General features: G+C 41.2%; 1 protein-coding gene across 3 annotated transcripts in view; it reads right to left on the bottom strand.

Annotated features, from left to right (window-relative positions):
• The window catches only part of TMEM108 (transmembrane protein 108), a 210,521-nt gene that overhangs the window by 123,342 nt on the left and 69,765 nt on the right, over positions 1 to 17,414 (bottom strand). The window lies entirely within an intron of this gene.

A 17,414-nucleotide genomic window follows, 5' to 3' on the forward strand; every position in this document is an offset into this window, starting at 1 on the left:
GCTGCAAGAAAGATGGATGGTTAGATGAATACACATACACAACAATTGTGTCATGAAGATTAAGGCTATGCTTTGACCTCTGTCTCTCTGGGTAAGCCTCCTTTTAATGGAAGCATTTTACTGCCTTTCCTATAATCATGCACTCAATATGGCCAGAACAGGGGAGAAGTGAACTCTGAAATATGACTACTTCTGCCCTGGAGGGCTCCAATCAACATATATGGGAAGGTAGGATATTGTGCGGGTGAATATATGACATTTCATATTAAGGTTTATTACAACCACTTTTTCATAGAGGGTTGCTATTTATTGATCTCAGCCTTGAGCTCCGGGGTCAGATGTCAAAGGAACAATTCCTCTCTAAGTACTCACACAGACACACACACACACAAACACAGAGAAGGGCTCACAACCCAGAGGTCTGGTCATAAATAATTCCCCCTTTATATAGCACAATATTTTGTAAAGTTGGAGATAAAACGAGAGGAAATGAAAAATGGATCTCCACCGAACCACACAGAAATGCAGACGAGTGAAGAAATGGGAATGCTCCTAATGCGAATTCTAATGTATAGTCTGTCTGTTATTACATTGCATCTTGAAAATATATGAAGACTTTCCCAGATCAATTGGGAAAGTTCCCATGAAAAAAGTAAATGTATCCGACTCCTTGGGTTTTACTCAATATAAGTTCATTTTTTTAAAAAAAGCATCTTCGAATATACAGACTCTCTGTGTCAGCATGATAAATTAGCCTCACATACTTGGAATGAAGAAGTGTGCAAAGAAGCAGTTCAATCAAGCCTTGCAAATTAAGATTCAGTTCTAATAATTCGTAGCTGTATGGTAGGGTCCATCCCAACAACAGTTGTGCAACTCCCTACCTTCATTACCACCATGCTGTTTTATCCCTTTCACAAAGCCTGCTATTGGCTACATGGCTTTGACTTTTTTTTTCATAGGCTGGGGCAGTGACATGTGCAGAAGGATAGATGAGCCTGGGAGGAAAAACCCTCGAACAAACACCACCACCACCCCCACACACACAGACACCCCCCCCCCACACACACCAAAGTTCTTCATCAGGATGTATGCTGCGCAGATGGATTGCAAGGCAAACAATTTAATTTTAATCAGTTAATCAGCTCTCATTGTTTGTCCAAACCTAGCCTTTAATACTTATGAAAACATTGCAGAGTCTTATTCCAACAGAATCCTGGCCAAATGGTACAATCTTCTTCAGGGAAAATCATAGGGGTACTGAAAACCTGCAGACATTTCATAATTTTTAAATGTCCCAATTAGAGGGCCATCCAGTCATTCTCTTTCTTTCTGTTAGTACTTAAAGATGTACTGCCTTTGAATGTGGAAGCTCCCTTTGGTTACTAGTCTAGTAGCCACTGATTTGATTTTTGATTCATTTGATTTATAGGCTACTCTTCCCCTTATGTGCACAGGGCAGCTTACAACTGTTAACTAGATAAAACCATAAAATGATCCCTAAAACCATAACATAATCCAGAACAATAAAACAATAATTGTATATCTCATTTGCATCACAGTGCCATAATAGCAACTAAGAGGGAATAAACATATCAAAGTTAACTATAGTCCCCCATAACATGCCACTCATATAATCATTAATAGGAAAAGGTAAAGCAAGAGGAAGGGAAAGGGGAAATTGAGGCTAACTTGTTAGACCCAGTTGCTGTCCTAAATCATAGGTCTGGTGGATCAGCTCTGTCTTATAAGCCCTGCAAAATTTCACCAAATCTCACAGGACCCAGGTCTCACTTAGAGAGTTCCACAGAATGGGGTCAGGGCTGAAAAGGTCAAGAACAGCTGGGCAGCTTTTGGAAGTTGCTATCGCCAGACTAAGGCCCTTTCCACACAGGCCAATAAAAACGGGAGAAAGGCGGGTTATATGAAACCATCCTGCCCCAGCCCATTCACACAGCTGGCTGTTCCATGGACAGCCAACACATTGGCCTGAACGCACGTCTTCACGCGAAGGCGTGGGTTTTTTTCTTCCCTGCCTGCCTGCGAAGCGCAGCTGTGAAGGCGGGGGAAAAAAAGATGCGCCCATTTCCCCTGCATGGTTCGAATGCGCCTTGCAGCCATGACTGTTCACTTGGCTGCGGCTGCGAGGTGTGTTAAAACAAAAAAATTGCGAAAATTGCGATTCTTGAAAACCCCGGGGAGAGGATGCAGGGCAGACCTGGTTTAGGCGCAGGAACAGCGCAAAGCCCCCCCCCCCTCACGCCAGGTTTAACCCATTGTTGTCCCAGGTTTATTGGCCCTTGCAAAAAGGGCCTCTGGCTCTTTGGGGAACAAATTGGGAGAGGTGGTCCTGCAGATACAAAGGCCCCAGACGATGTAGGACTTTGAAAGTTAACATCACAACCTTGAACCTGATTCGATATTCTACCTGGAACCAAAGCAAGTGGTGAAGCATTGTCTGGATGTGTGCTTACCCAGAAGTCCCAGTAAGGACTCCAGTAACTGTCTTTTGTACCATCTGGAGTTTCAGAGGTCATCTCAAGGGCAGTCTTGCATAGAGTGAGTGACAGCAGTCTAACATAAAGGTGACCATTGTGTAGATCACTGTGGCTAGGTTTGTTTGGGACAGATAAGGTGCCAGCAGCTTGACTGGCAAAGGGCTAAAATGTCAGGCGAGCTACATTGGGGACCTGTGGCTACATGGGAAAGGAGCCACCCAGGACCTCTCCCATGCTCCTGATGGTTGATGCAGGTGTAAACTGCACATCATCAAGATTTGGGAGCTGGCCATCCCTATCAGGACCTCTCCAACCCAGCCATAGGACCGATGGAAAACTGGCCAAAATACTTATGTCTTGTTTCAGATTTCCACAATCATAGTCCTATTCCATTGCTCACTGGATGTCTCATCTGATTAATTGTACTGAATTATATTATGTAATCCATGAGTGTAAGAGAAAGGTGGAATATGTACTTCACAAATAAATAAACAAATCATAAAGGAATTCCCAAGTCATGCAGAAAAAGTGTCTGATGGTTACACTCATCACCCTGCACTAATAGAAGCTTGAATTTAATTACTCTTTTCTCAGCAAATTAGATCTGAGGTCTTCATTCCTGTAAGTCTTTGTCTGACTACAAAAAGGTTTCCTGTGAACTCTGGTTTTTCCCCCTTGTGGGAGGAAATCTTTCACCATCAAAAGCAGCTTTAGCAGAAGGCAGACAGACACTGGATCCCACTCAATGTATTCCACTGGATGGGTGCCTAATGGAGGAGCCCGACCTTTGTCTTTCGCCGTCCTTGCAAAGCTCCTGATAAAACAGCCTGATTAGTTAGCAAGAGTTACAGTAGCAAAGTCCTTATCCATATTCACAGAAAGAGATGAATTGATGCAGAGATCTTCCGAAAACGAAGACTATTTAAAGAAATTAGTTAAAGGATATGTTTAGTGATTTGGCTAAAATTTTTGCAGCAGACACATTAATTGATGTAAACTGCGCTGTGTTTTTTTTAGTAGTGCAGCAATTATGAATGCATTCCTTTAATTGCGCAGAATAATTTGCCCAAAGAAAAATAGTAAAAAATAGCCTGAATAATGTGTGGTCCTAATATTAAGACAGTATTCTGACCATGAATAAAGACAATTAGTTTTTTTGTTTTTTAAAAAACAGCTTCTTTTGTTTCTAGTACATCTGCTTTGGATTCTTCCTATTGTTCTTCAACTAGCTAATCATAATTCTTTGTTCAGTGCAAATGCGTTTTTACTCATCTGGGCTAATCTGAGATGCCATCTGTTATTAAATAGGTAATTGGCTCTTTTAAGTCCCACAAGCCTGCAAGGCACCTTGGGGAAATGCACATTAGACACATCTGCTCCTACCAGGTAGAGTACAACCTAGTCGTGATATAAAAAGAAGGCACAACATGTTGGAAAACTTTAGCTTGAGTACTGCATGTTGTCTGGAAGACTGCATGAAACATGAACAGGAGAAGAGTTGGTTTTTATACCTTGCTTTTCTCTATGGAAAGGCATCTCAAAGCAACTTATAATCACCTTTCCTTCCCCACCCCCCAACATACATACAACAGACACCTTGTGATGTAGGGGCTGAGAGTGTTCTGAGAGAATTGTGACTAGTCCAAGGTCGCCCAGCAGGTTTCTTGTGGAGGAGTGAGGAAATAAACCCAGTTCATCAAATTAGTCTGCCGCTCTTAACCATTACACCACGCTGGTGCAGAGTTTTATTGCACAATACTGGGAGAGAGAATGAATAAGACCAAAATTAAGCCTTTTTTTGTATATCAGATCTTGAAGAGCTTTGGGATATTCGATGTTCTTTCTTCCAAATCCAAATGAGTGCATTGCAGATCTACCCAGTTACCTCAGTGTTCCTACAACAGCTTTCCTAGCCCTTTGATCCATAGGGTTGGATCCAGACTAAATTTTCCACTAATGGGAGCTGTGGGGTGATTTCCTCACAGACCCCCTTATGACACCCGTGCTGTTCCTGGGGGTCCCCTGTTCTCCAGTAGCAGCATTTAAGAGAAATCCATAGGCTATGATGTGGTGTGGGGGAGGAGCAGGAAAATTTTGTCTAGATCCAATCCTTAGTCTTTGCTTTCAAGCTGAATGCTGAGCTGATACTTCCCTGATAAAGAGTTGCTGTAAAATCTGTGCTAAGTGGCTGAATTAACTGTGCATGTGAATTAAATTGGTTCTTCATGGAAGTCAGCTGGTAAATTACATCAGTGTCTTATTATCTTGCCAAAAACTAAAGAGATATAAGGGGGAGCTGATGAAAAATTATGACAGATACTGCAGAAATGCGGGGAGTTGAAGAAGGGAAGAAGAGTTTAAATTTATATCCTGCCTGCCTCTTCTGTAAGGAGTTTCAAAGCAGCTTACAAACTCCTTCCCTTCCTATCCCCACAACAGACACCTTGTGCAGTAGGTGGGGCTGAGAGAGCCCAAAGAGAATTGTGACTAGCAGTCACCTCAGCAGGCTTCATATGTAGGAGCAGGGAAACAAATCTGATAAGATAAGAGTCCGCTGCTTATGTGGAAGAGAGGGGAATCAAATCCAGTTCTCCAGATTTGAGTCCACTACTCTTAACCACTACACCACAATGTCTCTCAGCAGACGGAACATCAACTCTTCAACTCTGGTTGAAGGTAGGAAGGTTACCAACTTTAATCTAGCGTGGCTTCTGTACATAATGGGCAAAACAGCTGGGAAATTGAAGTAGTTGACAGCCAAGAAAGGAGAGAATTTATTATTTTGGGGGGAAAATGACAACTGTCTATTACATTTCAGTATTGTATAATTTTAAATAATTTAGAAGGTCATCTTGCAAAAGATCCTGCTTTGTGTGTAATATTATATAATGTTACCTTGATATAGCCAGGCTTAGACTGAAGTAACTCTGCACAGGACTGCAGAATTAGAGTATTAGAAAATCACATTATGTATTATTAACCACCCTTTCACACTGCATTACCAATATGGTATAAATATGAAATGGGGGATATTTGGTTTAATATTATTTTAAAATTAATTTAAAACCAGCTTACCAACCAACCACAAATTCACTGTCATTTTCTTGACCACAAAAAAATAGTTCTATAGTTCTGTGCTAACAAGGGATGACTAGAGATTCTTGAACACCCAATGGTTTGACATATGTCCAATTCACTGGTTGTGAACAGAGACCTAGTATTTTGATAATCAGTTTGACAGTTCATCAATGTGTTTCTGAGCATTCAGCAGACTTTTAAAAAAAACTTTTATTGAATTAAATTTTTAACTCCAACAACCACCACAAAATACATCAAAAAATAAAACTGATGTGTATTCAACAAAGTGAAAATCTTCAAATGTAAGTGATGGTGGATGATGGACATTAATCAAACCTTTAGTATAATTCAGCAGGTTGTTTCACTGTATTTCATATTAACCATGGAACTAGACACAATTGAATTTTTCTGCATACACATTCTCATATAGCCTGACTGAGTTCTATTACTTCCCCCTCCTTACTATATAACCGTTCCACTAAAGAAGCAATTGTTTTAATAGACTCACACAAAATACCCTGTTTCCCCGAAAATAAGACATCCCCTGAAAATAAGACATAGCGCATCTTTGGGAGCAAAAATTAATATAAGACACTGTCTTATTTTCGGGGAAACATGCTATACAAATCAGTCATCAATAAATACTCTGTTTCAATAAAATCCCATCCTTAGGTGTTCACCTAAGTAATTCTTGGTGATGCTAATGACCCCTGAGGAATTTGAACAGGCAGCACCTTTCTGCATGCGTTTTGGGAAAACAATTTTGGGCAATCATTTCTGCTCAATGCATAATGAACTGGCTGGGTGATCAGCTTTCATCTGACCATTACCTTCCAACATGCAGTGGAGGAGGAAACAGTATGCTTCCACATTAGGAAATAGTCCCAAATGAATGTGAGAATTATCATTTATTTTCAAGTGCTGCTTTTGTCAAAACCATTATTCTGTCCATATTTAAACATGGCTCAACAGGTGGGGGGAGCAGGAGCCCACCGGAAGAGGAATCTTCTGGCTGCCTCGCTGACGAGGTGGGAGGTGGCGGTGGCAGCGAGGCTTAGTGGACAGGGGGAGCAGAAACCTGCCAGGGAGAGGAATCTTCAGGTTGACAAGGTGGGAGCTGGCTTAGCAAGGCTTAGCTGGTGGGGGGAGTAGGAGGATGAGAGGGAGAGCACAGGCAGCTGCAGATGGCCAAATTTGCCCACATGTCGTGGCAGATGGCCAAATTTGCCCAAATTTGCCCCCATGTCATGGCAGAGCCAAGAGACGCACCTCACCCTGTCTCTTAAAGGGGTAGGAGGGATGGCAAAAGGCAAATGGAGCATTGGGCGGGGGGACACAGAACAAGGTAGGCACTAGGACCCAAGTGGAACATTCTATGAGAAAGAAGGCCCAGCATGTGGTGAATGAACATACAATGGTCTTCATGCCAAAATCTGCAGCATCCCTAGGGATGACTGACTTAAGAGACTACATTCGGAAATGTTCCCCAGCTTAAAAATATAAAGGGACTGGAAAAAATGTGCAAGGACAAAAAAAATCCTCATAAAAATGATGACAAGTCAGGGATACAAAACTCCTTGCAGTAGGTTTAACTGTAAATGGCAAAGCAACTAAATATCACAAATATTTTGATAAAAGTATGTGGGGTGCAAAATGCGGGGTGCAAAAGGCTCTTGACTGGCTTCAATCTGATAAAACATATGCCACATGATAAATTATTTCCTCACTTTTCTAAAATATGTTAAAGTATGGGGACATTCCACATTCTCTGATCATATATTTTATTGCATTTTCTATTTGAGGAACTAAAAGGTAGACTAGAAGAGTCCTGGTGACTTGCCTATAATTCCACCAACATCCATAGTAAAATGAGAAAACGCAATCCAGGCTTCATAAATCTTCATTCTCAAAAGTATGTTGCCATACAAAATAATAGAATAGACCAGCCTAAATTTGAAGAACAGTAGGCTGAATTCTGCATGCCTGAAGTGGGTTAGACTGACACTTGCACAGACATCAGCCTTTTACACCATGCCACACGGTTAACTACACTGAAATGACAGGGACTTCTCAAGGGTCTTTTCATACGATATGGAGGGGGGTGGCTGCTGATGAAAGTCAAAAATCCCACTTGACATCCAAACACTTCAGCATACTTCAAGTAGATCTTTGGATCCAACCCTCAAGTTGGAAGGTTTGGAATAAGTGCCTGTGATGTACTGCATTCATTTTACTGTATTATGAAAAACTGTGGACAAATTGAAGGAAGCTCAAATCCAAACATGATCCAGGGGATGAAAGGCTGGCTTTATGAAGAAAGATAAGGATAGGCAAGCTGCCAACTTTGACAAATTGAGGGCTTAGCTGGGGTGATATGCGCACAAATATAGGGTGGAGGCAGGGGAGTTAACAGATGAAATTAAGCAGAGGAGAGCAGAGGATAAAATCCTGAAGAAATACATCTTTTTATGTGAGCGGTATTGGTTAGTTGAAGAATGTCTGCTAAGAGAGGGGGGAGAGGGATGAATATTGTGCACCTCACAAACATTTGAATCAGAGAGACGAAAACGACAGTACAACTTTCTGCTGGAATCAATGTTTTTTCCTTCATCATTGCTATTTACGTACAATGAAAATTGAATTGAAAATATGTTTAAATTTTTAAGTTTTGACAGAACTATTCTAATTTATTTATATAGTGCCACATAGCATAAGAAAATTTGACTCAGCTCTGAGCAACGTGCAGCAAAATCGGAGCTTGAGGATCAGATCTGTGGTCTCTAAGAGGTCTCTTGTTCCCTAGGAGGAGTATTTCAAGGAGACCACAGGGTAGCATTCTGAAGCAGGAAAGTTCGTTTTGGTAGAGTTGCCTTCCACAGTCCAAATTTGACATCAGACAATAAGTGGGGGAAGGAAGGTGAATAAACAGGGGAATGATAAACAGGGGAATGACTGTTTTCCATGTTCAAAGATATGGGAGTGCTTTTACATATCACTCCTATGTCTGGAAATATTTTGCTGGAATTATTAAAATATATACTCTGTCTCAGACAAATATGTTGGTATGGTCAGCTGAGGTGCAGAGGTTGAGAAAATTGTTTGCTTCCACATTACAATATAGTCCCTAGTGAATATGATAATTATCATTCATTTTTATGTGCTGCCTTTGTCAAAACTATTATTTTGAGCATTATTGAACATATAATGTTGCATGATTAAACTGATACCAAAATGTATTTGTACTTTAAAACTTTCAAACAGATGGGTGGGGGTAGGACTAGGTAAGCACAAGCATTCTACAACAAAGGAGATCTGGCATTATTTGTTCTTTGGCGGAGGAATATACAACCCTACTAACATCTTTTTCTGAGATCGACTATAGCTCAGGGTGGATGCACAAATTGAAAACTCTGAAAGATTCACTTAATCTTGGACTTGGTTGGCTCAGAATATTCCATTACTATATATTTATGGTTCATGTTTCTCACCACTGGAGGCCCAAACCGTCTTACAACGTCATTCTGCCCTAGTGCATTTTATCTTCACAACAATCTTGTGAGGCAGGTCAGACTGAGAAAAAATGACTGGCTCAAGATCACATCACATGGCAAGAGGAGACATCTGAACTCAGATCATCCAGATCCTAATTTGATACTGTCATTTCAACAAATTGTTTTCAAACTTTCAGAAGGCATCCCTGTAACCCTAAATCAGGGGTGTCCAACTCTGCCTTTCCAGATGTTCATGAACTACAAGGGGCTGATGGTAATCATAGTCCATGAACATCTGGAGGACCAGAGTTGGACACCTTTGCCTTAAATCATAATATACTAACATAACCCAAGATCACCTGACAATGTAACAAATGAAAATCTTTTATTAAAATATACTTCCTGTAATCATTTGTCTATTCTTTCATAGATTTAAGTTCATTTCTCTATATTACAACACATGAAAATCAAATCACTTCCCTTTACAGCTTCTTCATTCAATTTAGCACCAAAACACAGAGTATGTGGCAATAAAAAGACAACCTGAGGACCCCATAAGCATTTACAAAGAGAGCCCAATTAGCATTTGTCAATGTCTTATTTATTGCCTTTCCTTTCCATGGTCTTTTCCATACCCTTTCGTGTCAGATTGACTTATGGCAGTGTGAGCTCTGGCAATGTTGTTTCAGGTGCCCCATTCAGCTTTTCTAGAATAACTGTGCTTAAAAGATTGATCCTACTAGCCATTCCAAAGTGGTAACAAGCAAGACCAAAATTGAAACCGAGAGCAAACAATATAGGTTGACAACCTTAACTTACAGCTGAAAGGCTTCTTTATTCAGATCGTTAAAATGATCCAACAGAAACAAAAAGGAACAAGACATACTAAATTGGAAGTTGAAGGCACTGGGGGTATGTGTATGGGGGGCGGGGGGAGGAATCGCCATCAGCATCAACAACAACTTTTCCAAGATCAAACAGTGTGACTGCTTTCCCGCACTTTCATCATTAGCCTATATCTTTGCAGGATGCCTGAAACACAAGTAAACAAAATCAATGCAATTATGAAGAACAGCTACTTATTGCCTTACTTATTTACCCATAATTCTAATATACCTGTGAGGTGCCCACTGAAGAAATGTTCCTAATTGCTTGTCATTATGCAGTTGACCTTCTGGCATGTAAAAGGGATGAGATTCCTCTGTCATATTCTATTACAATTAATTGCTGAAAAATTAAATGTGTTTCAGCAGTTGGGACTACATAACTCTTGAACAAGGCATTCTGGGTGAGTGAGCATGGGTAGAATAAGAAAAGCAAACTGTGAGGTGTGTTTCTTCGTTACCTAGGAAAGTTTTGTTGGCTAGTGTCTATGTCAAACCTTGGAATGCAGAGATCTAAAAAGTCAGCTGAATAGTTCCTTTGTCCACATACAAATTGAACTCTGACCCCCTTCAAGATTCATACCCAGTTCATAATTAGCTTCTATTTCAGCATGTCCTCCCTCATCTCCTTCCATATTTCCTTTCCTTTACCTTACCCAGGCATGTTGGTAGGCAGGTAGCCATCACTAAATCCTAGATCTGGGGTGTCCAACTCTGGCCCTCCATATGTTCATGGACTACAATTCCCATCAGCCCCTGCCAGCATGGCCAATCACTGTAGTCCCTGAACATCTGGAGGGCCAGAGTTGGACACCCCTGCCCTCAATGCTACTGCTGCCATATGTGGTGGTATCTACATTAGGAAGAAGTCAAGATAATGTGGTGGTCTGAAAGACTGATAGACTACGATTTGGGAGATTCAGGTTCAATCTCCCCCACCCCATCATGAGCTGTGAAGCAAACCAAGGGTGGGGGAGTGAGGGTTGAAGCTGAGTCTATCAAATCCTTCTGTCAGGATTTATCAGGCCAGCAATGAAGATAAATGAGTCAACTTAGCCCTATCACTCCCTCTCAGGGTGACCAGGATCAAAGGGAGATCCCTGAGTTCTTTGGAGAAAGGGTAGGATATAAATATTCCAGATCAATAGGGATTATCTGGGAAGTGGTCGCCACAATTTCTTATGACCCCCTGGATGCTATCAAAGTCCTTAATATGATCATAATGTACATAGTAGTTTCCAGGACCATCAAGAACATTGGCAACCACCCTGGCTGCTACATCTGTTGCGCATTATCGTAGCAATGTCTATGATTTAACACAGAAGTGTATAATAAGTTTCTGATGAACCAGAGGAGGGTTCAGGAGGAAGGAGGTGGTGGAGGTTAGGTTCACAGTGGAGGGAGGACAAGGAGGACCCTAGACCCTGTTGTGCTTCTCTCTGTTGGAAGTGAAGGACTTTGTACTTTTCAGATTTTTCTGCAAACTGAGAGGGTTTCCAAACTTTGACAAAAATCTGTTTGGGGTAGGTGTAATCCCAGTCTGCAGATTCACATATCCGCAGACTTAGAAAATAGATATATTGATTAGAATCCTGTCTCTGCTTTATCCTAGTTAGAATGGAGTTCCTTACAATAAAGGGCTCACATTAGTTTTGTAAAGCTAAAGAGGCTCCATGTGTAACTTTGTTACTTAGCTGCATTACGTGCCCTGAACACTCTGCTAACCTAATGTTCCTTCACTCATTACATCAATTTTATTGCATGGGCATCAAAATAATTTGACCAAAGATGTACTGCTCTGAACTGAACTGGGAGCTTGGGCTAGTCTATCTGGCATCATTAACACTTCCTTTGTTTTGGCAGAAAGGCTACTACAAGGAATAATTTCTGTAATGGACATTGTCTTTGCCAAGCCTTGAGACCATGCTACGTATCTCAGCAATTTTAATTAAGGGACTGGAATTAGACTTTCGCAGTAATTGAATTTTCTTTGTCCCTCCCTCCCTCCCTCCCTCCCTCCCTCCCTCCCTCCCTCCCTCCCTTCCTTCCTAACATTGTTGGATGTAAGAAAGAAATAACTGTTCAAGAGACAGACAAAGTACATTTCCTTCACACATGTCTATTCTCTGCCTCACACCCTCCATGGATAATAAAGACAGCAATGCTTCTACCAAGAAGGCAAACCACGTGGCCCTTTACCACTCAACAAGCAGCCATTTGAGTTGAATGGTTCCCTTAGAAGGGGTAAGTTTGACCTTACCAAAAATAACCTTCCTTGAAAAGGCAAGTGTTTTGCTTGTGTTAACTGAAATTGGCCTTGACTTTGCTAAATTTAACCCCCATGATAATCTGGTAGAAACTTTATGGATTATCAAAACATTATCAAATATATCTAATCAACCAGATCTGTATGGGAAACAAGCTTCGTGGGACTAGATGCACAGCCTTTTCCCATCAAACAGTTTCATATGCACGACTCAAGAAAACCATCACCAGGGAAAACGTTACATCAAAAGTGGATTTTATATTTCCCCTTAAATGGATTAAAGTTCAAACTGCTGCTCAATTATTCATTTAATTCCTAGAGTCTACATTCATCTCTTTAGTGCTTTCTGTTGGCATTTTTCCATGGGAACTTAAGATGCCACTGTAGGATATATCTATGCTACAAAGTGGGGGTTAAATGGCAAGGAAGTTCTGAGGTTGTTTGCCATTACCTGCCTCTGCATAGCGACCAAGGAATTTTTTGGTGGACTCTCATCAAATTTGGTGGACTCTCATCTCATCCAACCTTGCTGACCCTGCTTAGCTTCTGCGATCTGACAAGATCAGGTTGCCTGAGCTATCCAGGTCTGGGAACTTCATCCATATCCCTCCCATTTTCTCGGTTCATTAAATGCCGGTTGCCTACAGAACATTTCTACCAAACAAATTAATTAGTCTTTAAGATGCCACAGCAGCAGCGTGTACTGAAATAGCAATGATTCTTTGAATGTGTTTGGAGTAAACAAGCTAAAACACCCACTGAACAAATCCTGTGATATGACACAGCCCTATTACTTTTATTCATTCTAATTTCAGATCATCAGTTGGTATCCCTTTGAGTGGCCTCACTTACTACCCGTGGGGATGTACTCAGATCAGGTGTATTCTGAAGTTCTATAATTGCCAGGCTCAAATGGACCCAATCAGTATCATGAGATGAGGAAACTGGCTCAAACCTTCCCTTTCCACTGTTTCTCTGACTAGAAACAGTCTGTCAGATCCCGGGTCCGAAAATAATAGAAACTGTAGAATTGCTCTAAAGTCTTCATTTCTAAGCAAAAAAGACGATTCTGAAGATTCCATGCAAAACACTTGCCTATATCCCCCAAAGCTCCCTGCCCTCCTATAGCCAGACGGTTCACTCTACCCCCAGAACAAAGCATAAGAGAGCTGGGAACATGTCACCCTTGATAAGCAGCCACCCTTCCATGCTCCAAGGCCCAGACAATGGGAGCATGATCACCGGACACCTGCAGAGAAGAAAGCCTCACAGTTCCCTTGCAAATGCCCGCCATCTCCAACGGTCAGGCTCAGGCCTGACGCAGTCCCAGGAGGCACTGTTTGCCCCAATCTGGAAACATAACATGAAGGCCATCAGTACAAATGTAGCCACCCAATGGGGCAGTAGGAGACATTTCTGGTTTAGAAAACAGCTCTGGGGGTTCTGGAAAACTCTGAGGATTGTCAAAGCCCTTTCTTTCTGCAAGCCATGGTCCCAGTCCAAATCAGACCCATACAGGCAGAAACTCAGAACACATTTCTCTACCTATACCAGGGATGTCCCTTGAGGAAAGTGTAATGTATCTTCTGCACACTTTTATTGATGGCCCTTTCACCAAGTATGCAGCAATCACACCATTCTAATATATTCATCGTTGGAAACAGAATATTATTTCTACAAATTCCTACAAACTTCTTGTTGTATGCATGATGTGAATTTTATAGTTGTAAAAGGAGCCCAAATAACTGAGAATTAGGGTTCCTTCCTTCCTTCCTTCCTTCCTTCCTTCCTTCCTTCCTTCCTTCCTTCCTTCCTTCCTTCCTTCCTTCCTTCCTTCCTTCCTTCCTTCCTTCCTTCCTTCCTTCCTTCCTTCCTTCCTTCCTTCCTTCCTTCCTTCCTTCCTACCTACCTACCTACCTACCTACCTACCTACCTACCTACCTACCTACCTACCTACCTACCTATTTGGAATTAGTTAACATGTGAAGAGAGGCAAACATAATTAATTATGTTCTTCCTGGCTGTTTAAAATTTAAGCCTTACAAAAATAATGCCTACCAGCATTGCAAGATTCTGTCTTTCATAGGCCTGAAGAGTTAAAATGTCAGGTCCATTCAATTTGCTCTTTCTCTGAGGCAGCAGCCAACAACTGAGGCAGCAGCCAATAACTGCTGCCAACTATGATAATAAACTCCATGATGTAGGCACCCGTTCACTACATAATGAACATTTGTTTCTTTAACAATTCATGTGAACAGAGAACAAGCAGGTTTTTAACCTTCAAGAGGATTATGACGCCTTATTCGGGGGTGGGGGTGGAATCTGTCTTCTAAAATTTCCTCTTTCTGTCTTTTAAAATTTCCTCATACATGATATGCACTGCATCTCTGACTGTTACCTGGAAGAATTTGCTCTTCATAGACTTCTTTTTTAGGCAAAATTGGAATGGGCTGAATTCCAGGCTGGCCTTGGGCACTGAAGCTGGTGATGTACATCCACAATTTAGTCCAAGAAATAAACATCATGTTTATTTGTAAAAAAAAAAAAAGTTCAGACCATGCATGGGCTTTTTGTCTGTGGTCATGGCATCTGTGTTTAGTGATGTTTATTTTTACTGTGGGATTAAGTAATCATAGCAGTGCAAAGTGCCTCTACAGGGAAACATAACACTTCTGTCAGCGCTGCTAGCCATTTAAAATCATAAGATGCTGACTGACTGTTAGATATCTCCCTCACACAGAGAAAGCTTTTTAAAAACCAGCAGTGGGCGTAGTAGAGGTTGAGGCCCCTCCACAGAGACAAATGGGACTGGGCCCCTCAAAGAGAAAGAAGGTAATAAGAAAAGAAATGCTCTTTTGCTTAAAAATACAGTTTCCCACAAAAGATTATCAGCTGTTCAAAATATACTTCAATTACTTTGACGTGTGAAATGGTAGGCTGCTCACATCCTGGAGAATCATAGGTGCAGTAGTAACAATGGCCCATGTTGGTGTTTTCTCACAACCAAGTTTATTTATTACTGTTTTTGCCATTTTTCAAGATTACTTTTCTGTACTAAAATTGACAAGGAGACTTAAAGAAATACAACAGATATAAATATTTCCATCAATAAACTCAGATGCAACTACATGCAGACATCACAGCTTACAATCCATTGCATCACAGTTAACATCTTAAAATATACTTACTTTCAAACAATACTCTATCATTTTCTTTTTTTTTTAATCTGCTATTGGGATTTTTCAAGTTAAATCAGAATCCAAAGACTTTGTGCTACGGTAGTATTTCTGTCTCCGAGCTTGTTCCCATAATCTGCATCAAAACATTGCCCTGAAACTCAAAGCTGTTTCCCATCAGTAGTAGCCAAACCAGTAGGTATGAAGAATAGCTAGGTTAAGCAGTTTTACCCTTTAGCTTTAGGAGAAGACCTCTTACCCTGAGCCTCAACATTCACACTGCTGCTCCATGAAGCAGTGGGACCCAAAATGGTGAGGCTAATTGGCTTTTCCATAGAGTTTGGGGTGAATCCTAGAGCAATGCATCAATATGGTGATGTCATTCTGAGTTTCCACTACAAGTGACATCATAGTGTCAGTGCAACATTGTGTTTCATGAATACACACAAGCCATTGTATGCATTTCTCGGCGAAGGGGGGATTCAGTCCAAAGTACTACGGGGGTCTTTTTCATCTGGATATTGCTCTTGTGTTTCCAATTTAGGAAAGACAAGTGCTGTCTCATACTACTGTGAGCTCACTCACAATAAAGAGAGCTTACACCACCTGTCTGACCTCCACCCTGAGACTCCTACGGAGCTCCTCTCTGAATTTTTTAAAAACCTATTTAACAGGAATGAATAAAGACTCTGACAACTCTGTTGTGTACTTCCTGGCACCAGTTGGCATTTTCAGAGACTACGTTCAATCTGTATTCATTTCAGGATTGTTAGCAAGTGCCAGGCGTGTGGGTGTCACTTAGAAAAAAAAGCAGTGAAAAAGACTGTCTCTTTCTTTGGCACAGCTGTGTGAGCAAAGAGGAAGAATGGGCGCCTGGCTGCTCAGTGAGTAAATTTGCAAGAAAATTTGAAAATAATTTGAATGCTACACAATTGGCTTTGCTGAGACGACAAAAAATGGCAACTGATGCTCACAGGAGACCCATTTGTTTCATTTGTGTGTACAACAGTTCATTCAGAGGGCTCCACAGCTGAGCTGCGATATAGGAACATAAATTAATTTACTACATTTCTGATACAAGATGGAAAGACTAATGCAATGTGTTTCCAAAGGGAATTCCCACTAGATGCTGTTTGCAACACTCCATGGAAACAAGCACTTCTCATGTAGTACTGCAGCTGCTTTGATTCCTTAGCAACAGAGCTGGCCTCCTATATGGGGCTAAATTGCAATTCCAGGACACATCCCAGGAATGACTAGTCAGCCAAGCAGTGGGAAAACGAGCAGCCAGCTCTCACTTGTCTCTGTTTCATTAATATCATGGACTTTTAAAGAGCACAAACACATTATTTCATTCACATTTTTAAAGCCCACTGCTCAGCCGAGGGCTTCCAAGGTCACTCTGAACAATACATCATTTTCAATAAAATAATGAAAGCCTAAGAATGATCAAAAAAAGATAATTCAACAGAAACCCAAGGTGACACCATCTCAGCTGAAATGTACAAGCACCAGTTACTTCATAAGTGCTCATGTTCTCCAGAGCAAGTCCACTGCCACTCATCTTCTAAAAGATTACAGAAAATTGGCCAAGCACACTTCTTTGGGCAACTTATTCAGTAATTGGAACACCGGAGAGAGAAAACCCAGGATCTCATAACTAGTTGGTATATCTCAAGATGGCAAAAGAACTTGCAGCAAGACTGCCTTGGAAAATCAAAATCTGAGCAGGGGAAGGACACAGAAGAGGAGGCTTTTCCTTCGGGTAACTGGAATAGGATCATGGTTTCACACTGGAGAGAGGGAGAAAAATAGAACAGGATGGCTCCAATGGCTCAATCAACGGTAATGGTTTATTACATGATGACTCCTTACAGTCAATCAATCCTAGCAGTTCTTATAATATCATGCGTTCTGCAGAGGCCAATTTGTTGGTGGTCCCCGGCCCCTCAATGATCCGGCTGGCCTCCACTCGGGTCAGGGCCTTTACTGCCCTGGCCCCTCCCTGGTGGAACACTCTT

This window comes from Sphaerodactylus townsendi, linkage group LG11 (assembly GCF_021028975.2).
Source record: "Sphaerodactylus townsendi isolate TG3544 linkage group LG11, MPM_Stown_v2.3, whole genome shotgun sequence".
Classification (NCBI taxonomy): Eukaryota; Metazoa; Chordata; class Lepidosauria; order Squamata; family Sphaerodactylidae; genus Sphaerodactylus; species Sphaerodactylus townsendi.